This window comes from Anabrus simplex, chromosome 6, assembly GCF_040414725.1.
Source record: "Anabrus simplex isolate iqAnaSimp1 chromosome 6, ASM4041472v1, whole genome shotgun sequence".
NCBI lineage: Eukaryota > Metazoa > Arthropoda > Insecta > Orthoptera > Tettigoniidae > Anabrus > Anabrus simplex.
In genome coordinates, this window is record NC_090270.1 from 272,068,052 (window position 1) to 272,085,164 (window position 17,113).

The window sequence follows — 17,113 nt, forward strand, 5'->3', positions numbered from 1 at the left end:
GAAATGAAATTGAACATCCTCAAGTATTTTTAATAGAATTTCTGTCATTTGAGCTCTGGCCTGTTTTATAATTGATAGGTCATTAACTCTCAGCACTCGTGCATAGTATGTCTCTGATACTCACAGTATTGAAAATGTAAACCTACAACCTGTTTTCCAGTCAGTGACCGGGTCAGGGGTGGAATGAATGCGGCGAGGATAGGAACTGTGCCAGCTCCCGAAGCCTGTAGCACTCCTATGGGATAATGATTAATGAATGACAGATGAAATGAAATGATAGCGAAGAGTGTTTCTGAAATAAAAGATGACAGGGAAAACTGAAGTACCCGGAGAAAAACCTGTCCCGCCTCCGTTTTCTACAGCATAAATCTCACATGGAGTGACCGGGATTTGAACCACGGAACCCAGGGGTGAGAGGCCGATGCGCTGCCACCTGAGACACGGAGGCTTCGACTCACAGTATTATTACGTGGTTATGCGAATGTCAGCCCCTGGGGTATTTCCTTGGAGGATGAGCGAGTAAGGCTGGGGAGTTGCTGGATGACCTGAGGGCATGTGGCAGCCCCTGCTTGTATTGAGCTTTTCGCCTGGTATCACCGTGGACTTTCTGGAAGGCGAAACTAGAATATTCCTATTCTGGCAGCACCTCGAAGATACTAGGACTTCATCAGCAGGTATAGAAGCAGGCTCGCCGCGAGATGGTTATTGTCCTTGTTTAGTGTTGTATTGTTGTCTTGTCGAATGCTATGTGTTGAGAAGGTCAGTGTGTGAAGCAGCCACGTGACTTTATTGTGCAAATTATCGACCTTGTCTAGAGATGAGCCAAGTGTACAGCAATGTACAGTGCTGGTTTTTTAACGCATTGTACGTCGGGTTACAAGGGCAAAATGAGGTACGCATTCCTTTATATTTCCCCCCCACCCTGCTCCCCATAAAAGCGACATGTTTTTGAAGAAGACAAATGCTATTCCCCGGAAAGACAGGAATATCACTGCAAAGTTCTATCCCTCATGTTCCTTTTGCTTGTTGTTGATGCTAATAAGTGCATTATTAAGGGCGATACATTTTTTATTACCGACAAAGAGGCGTAACTTACGCGACTGACATGGTTGTCATGGACCATAAGGATAAGAGAAATAGGACAAAATTGAACTACCACCTTCTGGTGAGGGTGAGTACGGAGAATACAGTATTACAGTGTGTATACATTCGTGTTATCTACGCAGCGGGAGTAGAAGTCCGTGTTGTTAAGGCGGATATTTTCCTCAACATTTTCGCTGGGCTTGAAAGTAAGCGGTAATTTAGACTTAAAATAACCTTAAAAGCCCATTTCAAATCTAGGTTATCTTTTCCGAAAACAAATTTTCCCATTTTGTAAACACTGCTTGCGCTTGTCGGCCCGTCCCTGCTCGTTGCGGAGACAATATTATTTACGCTGTAGGCCTACTCTTATTTTCTATGTCTCTATAGCTGAATTTAATATCTTGGAATGTGTTCACGTGTATGTATTATATTGGCAAGGAAATTACCTATAGTGCTGCTTAGGAAAGGCCACGTATTTGTACAAATATTGCTCGCGAACATAACTTCTCTTTTTTTACGTAGCGTCTTACATTGCAGAGCGCAGTACTGTAACCGGCTAGCGTAGCTAGCGCCGCTCTACAGTAGAACAACTAAAACAAATGATGTGGGAGGACTTACTCTTCTTTTCGCAATGAACAAACTTTATTAACTGAATCAGTCAGAAATTAAGTTCGTTTTAGGGTATTTTGGGGGGTTTCCCCCATTCGATATTTTTGTTTAAATTTATTTCTGCCACTGCAGATTGGCAGAAGACAAATAATACAATTTACAATAAAAACAAGCTATAACGTAATATATATGTTAAACTGTTAGATAAATTGAAGTTTACTGTGTCTATACATAATTATTCTTAATGAGCATTATAAATGATACACAGAACTTTTAATGACATTTTCAGCGTGGAAACCACCACTTCTTGGCTTAATCTGTAGGCTATAAAGTAAGAGTTTTGTCTGCATACTGCTCATAATTTAAAAAGAAATCCATATTTCTGTATCGTTCGAGTCCACAGTAACAATGAAATACACTTTTAATTTTACGTCATTTCTGTCTGTCTGTCTGTCTGTCTGTCTGTCTGTCTGTCTGTCTGTCTGTACGGGCATCAGGAGAAAATGGTTGAAGAAAATTTACTGAAAATTGGTATGCAAAGTCGAATAATGAGGCTGTACAATGAGGGTTATAAATAATTTTATTCACGCTGAGTGAAATTGTAGTTTAGGGGAAAGCCTAACATTCAATTCTCAAATATGTATGTTATTAGTGGCCCTATCTATAATTAGTACATAACTAAATTTATATAGAATTAAATTTCCGATCATTTATGTCTTATATTTCTTACCGTACCGGCTATGATAGACTGACAGAGATATTCATGAATTTCGATTTTTTTGCTGTCAAGCCATGAGAAAATGGGAGAACAGAATGCTATTTCTTGGTGGTTGCTTTACGTCGCACCGACACACATAGGTCTTATGGCGACGATGGGATAGGAAAGGCCTAAGAGTTGGAAGGAAGCGGCCGTGGCCTTAACTAAGTTACATCCCCAGCATTTGCCTGGTGTGAAAGCGGGAAACCACGGAGAGAACATAATGTAATGAAAATCGGTATGTATAGTCGGGGAATAAATCAATACCGTCGCTGGAAAGGTAAAAGGTTGTATTCCACAAAGCTCTTCCTATCAATTATTCTCCTTAAGACTGGTCACGCCTCCCAGCCACATATGGATACGCAGTCCATCAGAACAATGTCCGTTGTGTTCGTTTTCCTATGTCGACGATTAAACGAAAATGAACCTTACATGCATTGTACACTACGAGTGCGCAGATACGTAATGCAAACGTACATTCCTACAGTACGGTACTGTAAGGTTCATTTTCCTTTACACATGGGCATAGGAAAATGAACACAACAAAATTTGTTCTGATGGACTGCATATCCATACGTGGCTGGGAGGCGTGACCAGTCTTAAGGAGAATAATTGATAGGAGGAGCTTTGTGGAATACAACCTTTTACCTTTCCAGCGACGATACAGTATAGGCTATAAATAACATTATTCAGACTGGACGAAATGGTAGTTTAGGGGAAGGTGCCTAAAAATTTAATTTTAAATACCTATGTTATCACGCAATTTAATAAAACCTTATACATGTGTACAAGACTTCATCTATAATTCTGTATACAACGTAGGATTCCGTACCGAAGCACAGGTACAACATATAGTTGCTTATAAATCAAAAACAACTTGCAGAAAATTAGGAATATCTTTAGAATAGTTCCACAGCTGCCGATTATTAAAATTAAGACAGAGACTTTCTCCAATGCGAATTTATTTTTGAAGTATTCTGCAGTATATTTTTCTTTTCACTGTCAAATTCTTATGTCTGTTTAGAGTCTGTTTCAAATAGTTCGGTTGGGTCGATTATGAAAGTCGACTTGCTCTCCTTGTCAATTGCAATGATGTCCAATCTTCTTGTACTCCCAATGTCAGCAATCCGGTGGACTTCCTAAAATACTTCACCATTATTTTCACAAGGAGTAACTGATGTATGCTCGTAATTCAGTGTCTGTGAGCGTTACGTACGATTTCACCTGATGGACAAGAACCTAGGACGTTAGCAAATGTTTTAGTCTCGTTATAGGTTCCACCCAGGCTTCCACCGTAGAACGTCCTTACGGGAGCGACATTGCCTTGTAGTTTGATTACAAACTATTGATTCCTGTTTTTTCCGGTTAACTGTTAGCTAAAGGGCAGGTTTGATCGAGAATAACGCTTCTGCCGTGAGTACGCTGGTCACACCAAGTTTTCCTTATGCGGAGAACATGAGGAAGCTGCACTCCATACTAAGTAAAAAGAGTTCTGATACCTGCAGGTATCATCCATGCTGAAGTGAACTTCGTACCTCACGTTGATTGATGTGGAGATATTAATTTGAAAATATATGGTGCTCATTGGATTGTTCCTTTCTTTCAAAAGCAGTTCCGCAGTTCAGCGATATCGGCCTAGTCTATGAACAGAACACGTGTGATATATATTTGCTAATTATTATTTAGCAACTGATAAGTAAATGTTCTTTTAAAACAAACTAATAACATATTTACACATGATTAAAATATTTAAGAAATAAAAGCACTAAATTATTGCTTGTAAACCGCAAGTGAGTAAAGAAATGTACTAAGTCCACTTTATTTCCAAACGCTATGCTCTACAGTATTGCATTTAAAATTATTGGTAATGTTGACAGAAGAAGGTAGGCCTATTTGCCGTGGAGAAAGCAAGGAAGACAATAAGGGATTTAGTTTTATGGAATTATATTAATTTACTTCCCCTGAAAGTCGGTCCCGTGGTGTAGGGGTAGCGTACCTGCCTCTTACCTGGAGGCCCCGGGTTCGATTCCCGGCCACGTCAGGGATTTTCAGCTGGATCTGAGGGCTGGTTCGAGGTCCACTCAGCCTACGTGATAACAACTGAGGAGCTATCTGACGGTGAGATAGCGTCCCCGGTCTCGAGAGCCAAGAATAACGGCCGAGAGGATTCGTCGTGCTGACCACATGACACGTCGTAATCTGCGAGCATTTGGCCTGACCAGCGGTCGCTTGGTAGGCCATAGCCCTTCGGGGCTGTTGCGCCATGGAGTTTGGTTTGGTTTTACTTCCCCTGAAATGCTAAAAAAGTAATTTAGCTCCTTACTCTGCGAGATGATTCAATTTTAGGTCTTTTTTTCTATCTAACGATGCTCTTACGTTAATGAAATAGATCACCTGTTAAAATTAATTTCGTTCTTTATCACGACTTGACTAACTTAAGTACCTAAGTTCTTATATAAAGTTGAAGTACAATCACCAATTGCTCTATACTTGTGAGGAATTTTCTAACGCAACTACCAGCAGCTTGAGTTCAACGTATTAAGTCATGCCGGTGGCCAATGCTTCCCCTTTCAACTCACAAATTTTCAGAAACACGTGTGGTATTACTCACTAAAAAGGTCAAACTTGCAACAAGCTGTACATTATGTATTTATGGTTACTGCCGTGGGGTAAAAGAAAAACACGTAAGTGAGTCTATTCACTCAGATTTTATATTAACCCTCAAACATCCTTAAAGTGTTTTCCAGTAGGTTCCTGTTTCAATAGTAGGCAGTTGCTGGGATGATAACTTTCTGATACCCACATTTGTCTCCTTTCCGACTCCCCGTCAAATAAACTCGCCACAATAGTGAAAGTGGGAGTAAGTTTTCAGTGTCCCTGCCTAGCAAAGTTGAGGCAAGGAAATATTAGATTAGCAGGTGAATAATTCAATGGACTGCATGAATATTATTATTTTGATAATAGACTAACAAACGATGGTAGAAATGAATACATGAAATGCAGACTAGCACAAACAAGGAAACATTTCTCTCCAAACGTAGTTAGCCAACGGCCGTAGCCGTGTTGAAACACCGGATCCCGTGAGGTCTCCGAAGTTAAGCAAATTGGGCGTGGTCGAGAAGTGGATGGGTTGCCACGCGCGGTTGTTGGGGGGGAGGGTAAGGGAATGGAGGAGCGGAAAGGAACTGGCCACCCTACCGTACGTAAACTCCGGCTCAGGTACACCTCTGCGGAGATTCGGACCTGCCTTCGGGCAGAACACGCCCCCTTAAACGTAGTTACGTATATTATAAAGATGTATTTAAAGACTTTTGTATGGAGTATGACATTGTATGGAAGTGAAGCATGGACGATACCCAACACAGAAAGAAATAGAACAGAAGCTTTGGAAATATGATGCTAAGATGAAAATGATTTGGAGAACAGAAATAGGTTGATAGGGCATGTATTGAGACAGCTAGGACTTGTTCAGTAGGTTCCGGAGGAAAGTGTGGCGGGTATGAACGGTAGGGTTGGACAAGGCTAGAATATCACGAGGAGATTAGAGTAAGTGTAGAGTAGTTTTTACAGGACAGGTTGGAATGGATACTGACATAAAACAAGACTATGGACTAAAGATACAAGGATCTGCAGCAAACAGAAACAATAACACTGCTAACTGCTAACTCCTGAAGACTACTCGCAACAATTTTGTGAGGTTACTGAGGTTTCCACGCGTTGAAGTCTCTCAATGGACAGCAATATGCGTCAGTATGAGCAGTGATATGCTATTTTAAATTCGCTATTTGTGACTGTAAATAGTCTGATACTTCTGAAATAACTTTTGGAAATATATTTAGCACGGAGAGGGTTGAAATTTGGAACTTCAAGTAGTGATTTAATTTTGTGGAATTTTTCATGCCCATTATCAGCACTTCTTGTGGCATCGAAGAGAGAAGCCTGAAACAATGAGAAACATTCCAACATACTTTAGTGTCGTTGCTTTCCTGGCAACATGACGATGTGGAAAGTCTATGGAAAAGGGAGACTCTCGTTAAACTGAAGCCTAGATGTCACTACGGCCACAGTTATCAGTACGAATGGAAGTAGAAAGCTATTCATTTATAAAATGTACTAAGAAAATGAGAATGTGAGGGAAATTCAGTGATTTCGAAGGTGGATGAGCCATTCATTGCTATGTCAGTTTTAATACAAGGAAGGCGACATGTGGTGATGGATAAAGGTAAGTATAAACATAGGCCTAAAATTGACATTAATTAATGAGGCAACAGTGGATGCAACAGTGACTGAGAGATGAGTGAATGATAAACTGATAGAGAGGAGGAAAGAAGACAGAACACGAATAAGTGAACAAATAGAGTATACAGAGATTAGTCAACTGGATGACTGAGGGAATGAATGAAGATTGAAAAATAATATACACAAATAGGGCCAGGTTGAATGTCACAGGCGGCTGAGGCGCTAGCTTTTAGACTCCAACCTGACAGGTGCCAACGTGGCTCAGTCCGGTGGTATTTGAAGGTGCTCAAATACGCCATCCTCTTGTCGATAGATTTACTCTCACATAAAAGAAGTCCTACGGGACAAAATTCCGGCACATCGGCGTCTCCAAAAAACATAAAAGTAATTAGTAAGGCAAATAAAGTTATTATTATTATTACTGTATTATTATTATTATTATTATAATTATTATTATACACATATGTACACATTATATTTCATTTATGTCCTTACCATCCCGCCTAGTGGCCATGATCGTTAAGGCGTCAAGTCTTATATGGTCTGACACCTAGGTTAGCCGGTTGGAGTCCTTTTGGTCGAAATTGGATTGAGGGAATATGACGCCGTTGATGCTGATTCGTCGGTCGGATGGAGATGTAAAGACTTTAGAAAATCCCTTGGTGTTATTCGACAGGATTAGGTTATGTGCCGACACCAGGTTCCACCCTTCCCTATCATCATCATCCCACATACAGACGCTCAGAAAGACCTGTATCGGGTGAGCCGAACGTGTTCTCGCACACTCCAGGTGCTAAAAGCCACACGCTTAATAAATTACACTTGAAAGAAATTACTTATTTAGTAAACCATCTAAATGTTTTAAAGCATTGGTTTAGGAGACATTTTATATGTACGAGGGTCTCGCCCGTATTCACGAAAACTTTCACATTTCTATTTTCAGAATTGTGGGGATTAAATGACGCTAACATGATTGAATATGTTCCTTCCTTAGTGCTTACGTGCTTCCTAATTAAATATTAACGCAGACTTACGTTCCTCGACAAAGGTACATGGAAAGAAAAAAATTTAAGACGCTTTTAGTTTTGGGATAGAACGCGTATATTAAACTTCAGATGAAGGAAGAGGCTACCTAAAAAAAAAAAAAAAAAAAAAAAATCTGAAACACTGTTTTCCTGAAATAGCGCTTCAAAGTAAGGCAAAAGTGGTGCTAAATGTATGACGTCACACGCATAATCTGTTATAAGATGGCGCTGTGTTGACTCGCACGGTCAGTTGCGGGTTAGCTGTCGTTGTGAATACATCGTGGTCAGTTGTATAGAATAACACATTTAATAATTTGAAAAGAAAGATTTGATTAGGACTCGGCAAAAATGTACAAAAGAAAGAGTTGAAACGAGAGAAGTGAATAATGAAGGAATAAAAGAAATGAAACGAAAAGCGCGAAATAGGCGTTACTATGAGAAATAGAAACAGCAAAAACTATTTACAATAAGTAACTCTTCAATGATGTCTCTTATTTCTCATATTACACCGAGTTATTATCTGCATTCCAAGCGTACCACATTCTATTGAATAACATTTATTATCCACATAATGTTTGTCTTTTATTTCTAATAAGTCTACCTTGCAGCCGTTGCATTAGTGACAGGTTATCGTCATTATTTCTTTTGCTAACTTTCTATGTTATCATAAAACTTTGTATTCTGTCTCCAAGAAAACACTCGTGGGATGTTGACAAAATATCTGAGTGGCACTCGAAGGACTCATGAGGTCATTCACTACACTGCGTGCGAGGTCAAGGGACTGCCACGCCCTGCAACATTCCAGCGTTCGTGGTAAGGCGAAAGAATCACTAGCGGATGGGAACCTGTGTACATACGAGCTTCTAGAAGATTTCATATGATTAGCTGAAGTCGAGTAAGCCTAGTTTAATATGGTAAAGAAGTGAAAGGAAATGAAGGACGGAAATTGAAAAATACGAAATAAAGGAAAGAAGAATTCAAGCGATAGAAATAAATTAATGTTGATAGAAAACAAGGCAATAAAAGAAAGCATCTGTTCTCTGTTTCCGAGAAACTAATACAGAAGTTTGCCGTAAAGAAAAATAATACAGAGCCGGATGTACCGGTACGTAGACAATATATCTAATATACGAAATATATATGTGAAAATAATATCCTCCCGAGTAGAAGAAAGGTAAAATAAGTTGCGGCAGATTTACAGTTATGCTTGAAATGTGATGTGTCTCTGAATACGACGTTTCCAGAGAAGAAAATTGTGTGTGTAGTTTATATTTCCACAGATCTGACTTTTTTGTTTTTCAATTTTTCAATGAAATTGTTTTACTAACAATACTTAGAACTGCATTCTTGTTTGTGGTTTAATGTCGCAACAATACATATAGGCCGGGTTGAGTGATTCAGATGGTTGAGAAGCTGGCCTACTGACCCGCAACTTGACAGGTTCGATCCTGGCTCAGTTGGGTGATATTTGAAGGTGCTCAAATACGTCAGCCTCGTGTCGGTAGATTTACTGATACTAAAAGAATTCCTGCGGGACTAAATTCTGGCACATCAGCGTCTCAGAAAACCGAAAATGTAATTAGTGTAAAGGAAAAACCTGTAACATTATTATTAATATAAACAAATTTTTGGTAACGCTGGAATGAAAAAGAGGCAGGTTTACGATTGTTAGGTAGTAACAGACAGTCTTGGTATTGTCTAATGTGTAAATATAAAAACACAGAAACCTACCTTCAGGGCTGCCGGTAGCGGGGTGAGAACCCACCGTCCACATGGAATTGTTGGGCTGAGAGGCTCAGACGATTGAGGCGCTGGTCTTCTGACTCCAACTTGGCAGGTTCGATCCTGGTTCAGTCCGATAGTAACCGGGCGAGTTGGCCGTGCGCGTAGAGGTGCGCGGCTGTGAGCTTGCATCCGGGAGATAGTAGGTTCGAATCCCACTATCGGCAGCCCTGAAGATGGTTTTCCGTGGTTTCCCATTTTCACACCAGGCAAATGCTGGGGCTGTACCTTAATTAAGGCCACGGCCGCTTCCTTCCAACTCCTAGGCCTTTCCTATCCCAGCGTCGCCATAAGACCTATCTGTGTCGGTGCGACGTAAAGCCCCTAGCAAAAAAAAAAGTCCGATAGTACTTGAAGCTGCTCAAATTCGTCAGCCTCGTGTCGGTACATTTACTGGCACGTAAAATAACTCCTGCGGGACAAAATTCCGGCACCTCGGCGTCTCAAAAAACCGTTGAAGTAGTTAGTGAGACGTAAAGCAAATAACATTATTATTATTATTATTATTATTATTATTATTATTATTATTATTATTATTATTATTAATATTATTATTATTATTACATGCACGTTTACAGCTAAATGACCTGTAATGCGTAGCCAATAATGAGGAAGAATAATTTCTGTATTAAGTGAGGACATGGATCATTAGAAATACTTTATCGGAGAAAATGTGTTCTCTTTCACCCGGAATGACGTGAGTTCGATTCCCCCTGTGGAAGAAGAAAATGCAAGAAATGAGCTTTTTACTTCTGGAGTGGCTCATGACCCTTTCCTGCACTATATAAAGCTTTGCTTTAGTACACGGCCGTCTCCATTTATCTTGATGAAATGCACTCCTGGTGTAAAGCAAAGCAAAGACACCTCCGTACAGACCTCGAAGGCCCTTGGAGGGGTGGAAGGTAAGGGTTTCCACTTTGGGGGATGGAGTGATTGTTTTCTACGTCCAACCGCTTTTACTCCCAAGAATTAACCGGTACTCATTTTTACTGCAGGCTGAGTGAACCTCAGGGCCATGTGATAATTTGATTTCTTACATTTTCGCTTTCTCGAGGGGGAATCGAACCCACATCCTTCCAGGCAAACCGATTGTGCTTTCATCACTTTGGTTAGGCAGCCCAACTTCTGGGGAGGGGATTACAAATGTTTGGTCTTTCTTGATTTGACCCCTTCAGTTCTTGAATCTGCCATGAGGTTGCTGTGCGTTAGTAACTAGACGTATGGCTTTCTTCGCTACCAAGTCTTCTTTGCTACCTATGACACGTATATGGAGCGTTATTGATATCTGATGGGACAAAACTTCGAGCGCTGAACAAATTTTGTATGAAGACAAGTCCATGTGCTGCACCGTGAGTGAGAGGGGAGGAGCGTTGCTAGTTGCTACCGAATTGCTCAGATTGGCTCCTTGTAATTGAATGCCCTTGTCCGCGCTTCTCCTGCTGTTAGCAGGTCAGCTGGCGACTGCGTTAGTGTGACAAGGGAAGGCTTCACTTCGCTCCCAGTAGCACAGCAGTAGTTACCACTCCTTTATCCCCGCCAAGGTCGTAGCTTTGCACAGGTTTGTGCTATCGCATACTAATCGCACCCCCCCCCCCCTCCCACCGCCCACCAATCCATGCCACCCTTCCTGCATGTTCGCCACAGTTGACGCGATTCCCAGGCCTTATCGAACGTCGACATTCATAACGTGATTGAATTGTATTAGTCCAAGACACCATCCGAGCATTCGTGTCTCCATCACACGCAAGACCTGCTCACATTTTTCTGTGAAGCAGTACTGTGTACAATAACCGAGTATGAAATCAGCCGAGTCTGTTTATGGTACGTTCGATCATTTCTGTCTGTGTAAAATGTATTTTAAGGTAATTAGTTTGTTTTGGTAGAATCGTACCAGCCCCACGACCACCAACATCATCAATGATAACAACATAGTCATATGGTACGGTATTTTTGTTTGAATTATTATGAGTGAAAACATAATTATTTTAATCATTATACATCAGTCATATATTATATAATTTTTGTTAACACAGAGAGAGTGCATACCGCACCATTAGTTTAGTATCTCACGACTGCAAAATTTTAACACGTAGACCTATTATTTATTTGAGAATGGAAAGACAGTTTCAAACTAAGTTGGAGGAAGACCAATTTGGCTCCAAAATAATGTAGGAACACGCGAAGCAATCCCGAACTTACGTCTGATTTTATAGGACCGAATTAAGAAAGATAATCCTACATGCATGGCTTTCGTAGATTTAGAAGAGGCATTCGATAATGTTGATTAGACCAAGCTATTTGAGGTGATCGAAATCTGATACCGAGAAAGAATAATTATCTACAATTTGTAAAAAAGTCAGTGGATAAGCATCGAAGGGTTTGAAAAAGAAGCAGCAATTCAGAAAGGAGTGAGGCAAGGCTGGAGAGTGTCTCCTCTCCTTTTCATTGTTTGTATAGAGCAGAAAAGAAAATCAAAGAGGATTTTGGAAGGAGAATCACAATACAAGGAGAGAAGATCAAAACCCAGAGTTTTGCTGACGATAATTGTTATTTCTGAGTTCAGAAGATCTGGAGAAATTGCTGAATGTTATGCACAGAATTTTGGGGAAGGAGCACAAGATGAAAATAAATTAGTTCAAAACAAAGTACACTAATGGGGGTGTACCGGGCGAGTTGGCCGTGCAGTTATGGGTACGCAGCTGTGAGCTTGCATCCGGAAGATAGTGGGTTCGAACCCCGTTGTCGGCAGCCCTGAAGATGGTTTTCCGTGGTGTCCCCTGGGGCTGTAACTTAATTAAGGCCGCGGCCGCGTCCTTCCCAGTCCTATCCCATCGTCGCCATAAGACCTATATGTGTTGGTGCGACGTAAAAAAAAAACCAAAACAAACTAATGGGGTGTCGTCGAACGAAGTCTGGCGATGCAGAAAATATTAGATTGTGAAATAACGTCTTAAGGAAATTAGTTGAATATTATAGACATGACAGGCTTTTTTGGGCTTACGCCGTGTCAAGAAAATAAGGTGAAATATTTTTACGTTCCACAGAGAACTTTGCTCTACAGCTTCAGAAGAAAATATCTACAGTTCAAGAGGAGGATCTTCCAATTTATTTTATTTATTTATTTATTTATTTATTTATTTATTTATTTATTTATTTATTTTATGGAGAAGTCTCCCTCGTGAACAGTCGAGAATTTCTTCTGAAAACAGGGAGCAAAGTTCTTTGCGAAACGTAAAGAATTTCACTTCATTTTCTTGATACGGCATAAGCCCAGAAAGCCTATATCATGTCTACAAGTACGGGCCGTGAAAACATCAATAGACGAATATTGTTACTTCGACAGCAAAATAACTAACGATAACAGAAGTAAGGAGGACACAAAATTCAGACTAGCACAAGCAAGGAAGGCCTTTCTTAAGGAAAGAAATTTAAAGATGTTTTGAAGACTTTCGTCTGGAGCGTTGCATTGTACGGAAGAGAAACATGTGCACTAAGTAAGTCGTAAAGCAAGAGAATATAAGCTTTTGAAATGTGGTGCTACAGAAGAGTGCTGAAGGTGAGATGGAAGATCGAATCAAGATTGAAGATATACTGAATCGAATTTATGAGAGGAGATAGATTTGGCTAAATATAACCGGAATAAGGGGTAGGACATATCTTAAGACACCGAGGACTTGTTCAATTGGTATATGGGGGAAGTGGAGGCGGTAAGAATGGTAGGGGTAGACCAAGGTATAACTATGATAAGTAGATTAGAGCAGATGCAGATACAAATGAAATGATTAGCACAGGATAGGGTGGGATGGAGATCAACATCAAACCGATCTATGGAATGATGATTCAAACAACAACATTACTAACTCCTTCTCAACTGTAGGAAAAATGTAAGAATATGGTTTGATAAAGTTTTCACAGACATTCTTCTATCAGGCAATATACCACATGAATTAAAGAGGGAAATATTGTTGCTGTTCTTAAACCTGGCAAACCTAGCAACGAACCTCAAAGCTATAGACCAATTGCTCTGCTTAGCATGATCTATAAACTTCTGGAAATAATGATTTATAACCGTACTTGCCATATCATTTTCTAAAACTTATTTGTGGAACAAGCTGGTTTCCGCCCACACTTAAAACTGTACAGATCAGGTCCTTTCTATGACAACATTCATAGAGGCTTATTTTCAGAAACACCAGAAAACATTGATTACCTCTGTTGATTTAACAACAGCATATTATACTGCGTGGAGACAAGGATTGATTCTCAAACTTGTACGAATCATTCCATGTCTGAACAATGGAAATCTTATTAACAACATGCTCAGTAACAAAAACTTCCAGGTTCAAATCGGTAATAGTATGAGCTCACTGAGGAATGTTAATAATGGTCTCCCACAAGGTTCTGTACTGGCTCCCCTTTTGTTCAGCAGATATGCCAGAGACCACATCTAGAATGTTTGGGTACGCAGATGACTGGGCCACAGAGACTTCGAAGTTACCGAGGATATTCTAACCAGAGATCTATCTACTATGGGGCGATACTTTCGTGACTGGAGGTTACACCCAAGCGCAGCAAAGACAGTAGTTGCTTCGTTCCATCTCAACAATAAAGAAGCGAATAGAGAACTGAAAGTTCACTTTGATGGCAGATTACTCTCACATACCAAGTATACAAAATTTCTAGGAGTCATTCTAGATAGGACTCGGAGGTTCAAAGAACATCTTACCAGAACTGCCGCCAAGCTCAGAACCAGAAATAATATCCTGCAGAAACACTGTGGAACTACCTGGGGGTCAACAGCTTCTACACTTAAGACTTCTGCCCTTGGACTAGTTTATCCCGTGGCTGAATATTGTGCACCAATCTGGATAAATAGCTCTCACGTTAAGCTTGTTGATACTCAGCCCAACCAAACCGTGCATTTAATATCAGAGACAGTCAGATATACTCCAACATACTGGCTGTCGACATTAAGTCACATACCACCTCCAACCGTGAGAAGAGAACAAGGACTTATCAAGGTGTACAATAGTATATGCAACAATTCTTCTCTTCTGTACATCTTGACCTCCCTGTTATTAACAGGAAGATACTTCGCTCTCGCCACCCTCCATTCAATACTGCAAGGAAGCTTGCTGGGAGTAATTTCAACATGGATGACAGCTGGAAGCAATTATGGAAAACCTCTGCAACACCAGAAAAGCAAACTATGCCATGCAACACAACTAAGCCACCAGGTTTTGAGATCGCCAGAAAAATTTGGTGTACACTGAGCCGAATCAGGATTAATTGTGGCAGATGTGCAGACTCCTTTTATAAATGGAAGAAAATTCCGTCTCCTGAGTGTAGTTGTGGTGCTGAAAGACATTATCCAAGAATGCCCACTAACAGCCTTCTTAGGAGATCCAGCCGAGTTCGTGATGGCTACTCAAAATGGTGTTAGCTATATAAGAGATACCAATCTGACATTGTGTTCAGACGTGTAAATAGTATTATAATACTTTTATTGGGATGTGATTGTAACCATACTATAAATATATATCAACAGGTGCACGAATTGTGCTAATAATTATTTTAACGTCAGGTGCATAGTGTAAATGCTTTATATGCCTTTATGCTCCATACAATTGTGAACATCAGATGAAACTCCGTTTTGTGGTTTGTGCAATTAAACCGCACAAACCTACACAAGTACCTACCGGGCATTGTATCTCATAATATGTGTTGATGTACAGCCTTTATTTAAGTTTGAGATTAGTATAAAAGCATTTTAGCCTTAAGAATATATAACAATACACCCAGAATTTTCCGGGATAATTAATACAAGCAGATATACACAAATTTGAGAGCGAGTAGGTATGTACTAACCAGGCATATTGATTATACAGAAACTAAACTCAAAGACACTTCATTACGGCGCTACTTGACTAAAAATGGTTAAACCTCAGTGCTGTAGAGTTGATAATAAAGTGTAGGAGGTTTAAGAAGAACGTTGTTTGTATACTTGGATGTCAAATTTTATGCCAGTTGGTAGAAGTTCGTTAAGAATGGGATCGTAGATGCTTAGCTTTCATAATACTGGCAAAAGACGAACAATCCGCAGCCCAGAAGTTACATTACTCAAAATAAAATCTGAACTGGGCAAGATACCAATTAACTTGGTGTGGATTTGCATCTGGTGGTGATTATCGGCTTAATGTTTAAAACTACAGAGTTTAATGTACAGAGTTCATTTCGGTTTGAGATTAGTATAAAAAAATTTAATCCTAAGAATACATAGCAATACACCCAGAATTTTCCAGAAAAATTAATACAATCAGTGTTACGCAAGTATCCACACTTATTTGAGATAGCTTAATGTACAAAAGTACAGAGTTTCTGAACGGAGATTAGTGTCTGTCTCAATTAGAATTTTGTGAATTGATAATCAATACTCCGTGGTGAATGTCTATGACATTCTGAACTTGTAATTCAAATAATTAATTTGGCACACATATTCGATGAAAATTTCCTTGTCACTCCAATTATTATTATTATTATTATTATTATTATTATTATTATTAAATCTCTTTAAGATTTTTCAACAGTGAAATTATCTGCGTGGCAATGGGAGCACTAGTCGCCAGCGTCTTGGGAAGATGTGGCAGTCCAACTGACGAGCCCATTGCCACACTGATGTGAAACGTTGGTTAACTTCACGAGAGAAAAGGCCAAAAGAGTGTGAATGTTTTAATGTTTACAACAGGTGAAGTTAAATTACTGTTTTCTTGCGGAAATTCAATTTTCTGTTAGTAGTAGCAGCAGTACTAGTAGTAGTGCGATTCTCAGACCCTTGCTTTGGTTATATCTTCCCTACTTCTTGCCCAGAATATCTGTTTCCCATTCCCGAATCGTTTCAGTCTAAGGTTAGAGAAGGCTTTCTCAGACTTCTGATGTGAACTGAACAGCTGTATGATATGAAAAGCACCGAGATGAGTAGCTCATATGGTAGAGCGCTGGATTTCTGAGTCCAAATATGCAAGTTCGATCCTGACTCAGTCCGGTGGTGTTTGAAGATTATGAAATGCTGCAGTCTCGTGTCTGCATCGTAACCGACATATAATTCCTGTGGGATAAATTTCTAGAACATCGGCGTCTCCAAAACCCGTAAAACTGGTTAGTATGGCACAAAAATATCAACATTATTATCTTTTCACATCGTTATGCCCAACTGAGTAGCACGCTTGAACTTATTTAGCTGATGATTTTGCCTTCTCTTTCCAAAATATCTTCATCCGCTCACTGAAATTTTTCTTACGTTCTTATGTCTAGTTTTATTAGTGCTGGCTTTTGGCTCCGCGAAACAATGGTTATTAATCAGCATTCTGAAAGCGGATAGGTTCTTCACAGTTTCCTGGTTGATGTTGATTTCCTGAAGGTCTGATTCTATTTCATTTAGCCAGTTCTTATTGACTTTCAGTGTGAGGGAGAGATTTAGAATTCTTTTGGCCAGTCTATCTTTGTTCATTCTGAGAATGTGACAATATAATTTCAATATCCTTTTCCTGATAGTGTCTGACATTTTCAGTATGGCAATATATTTCATGAGATTTCTCTATTATTGTTATTATTAAATGGA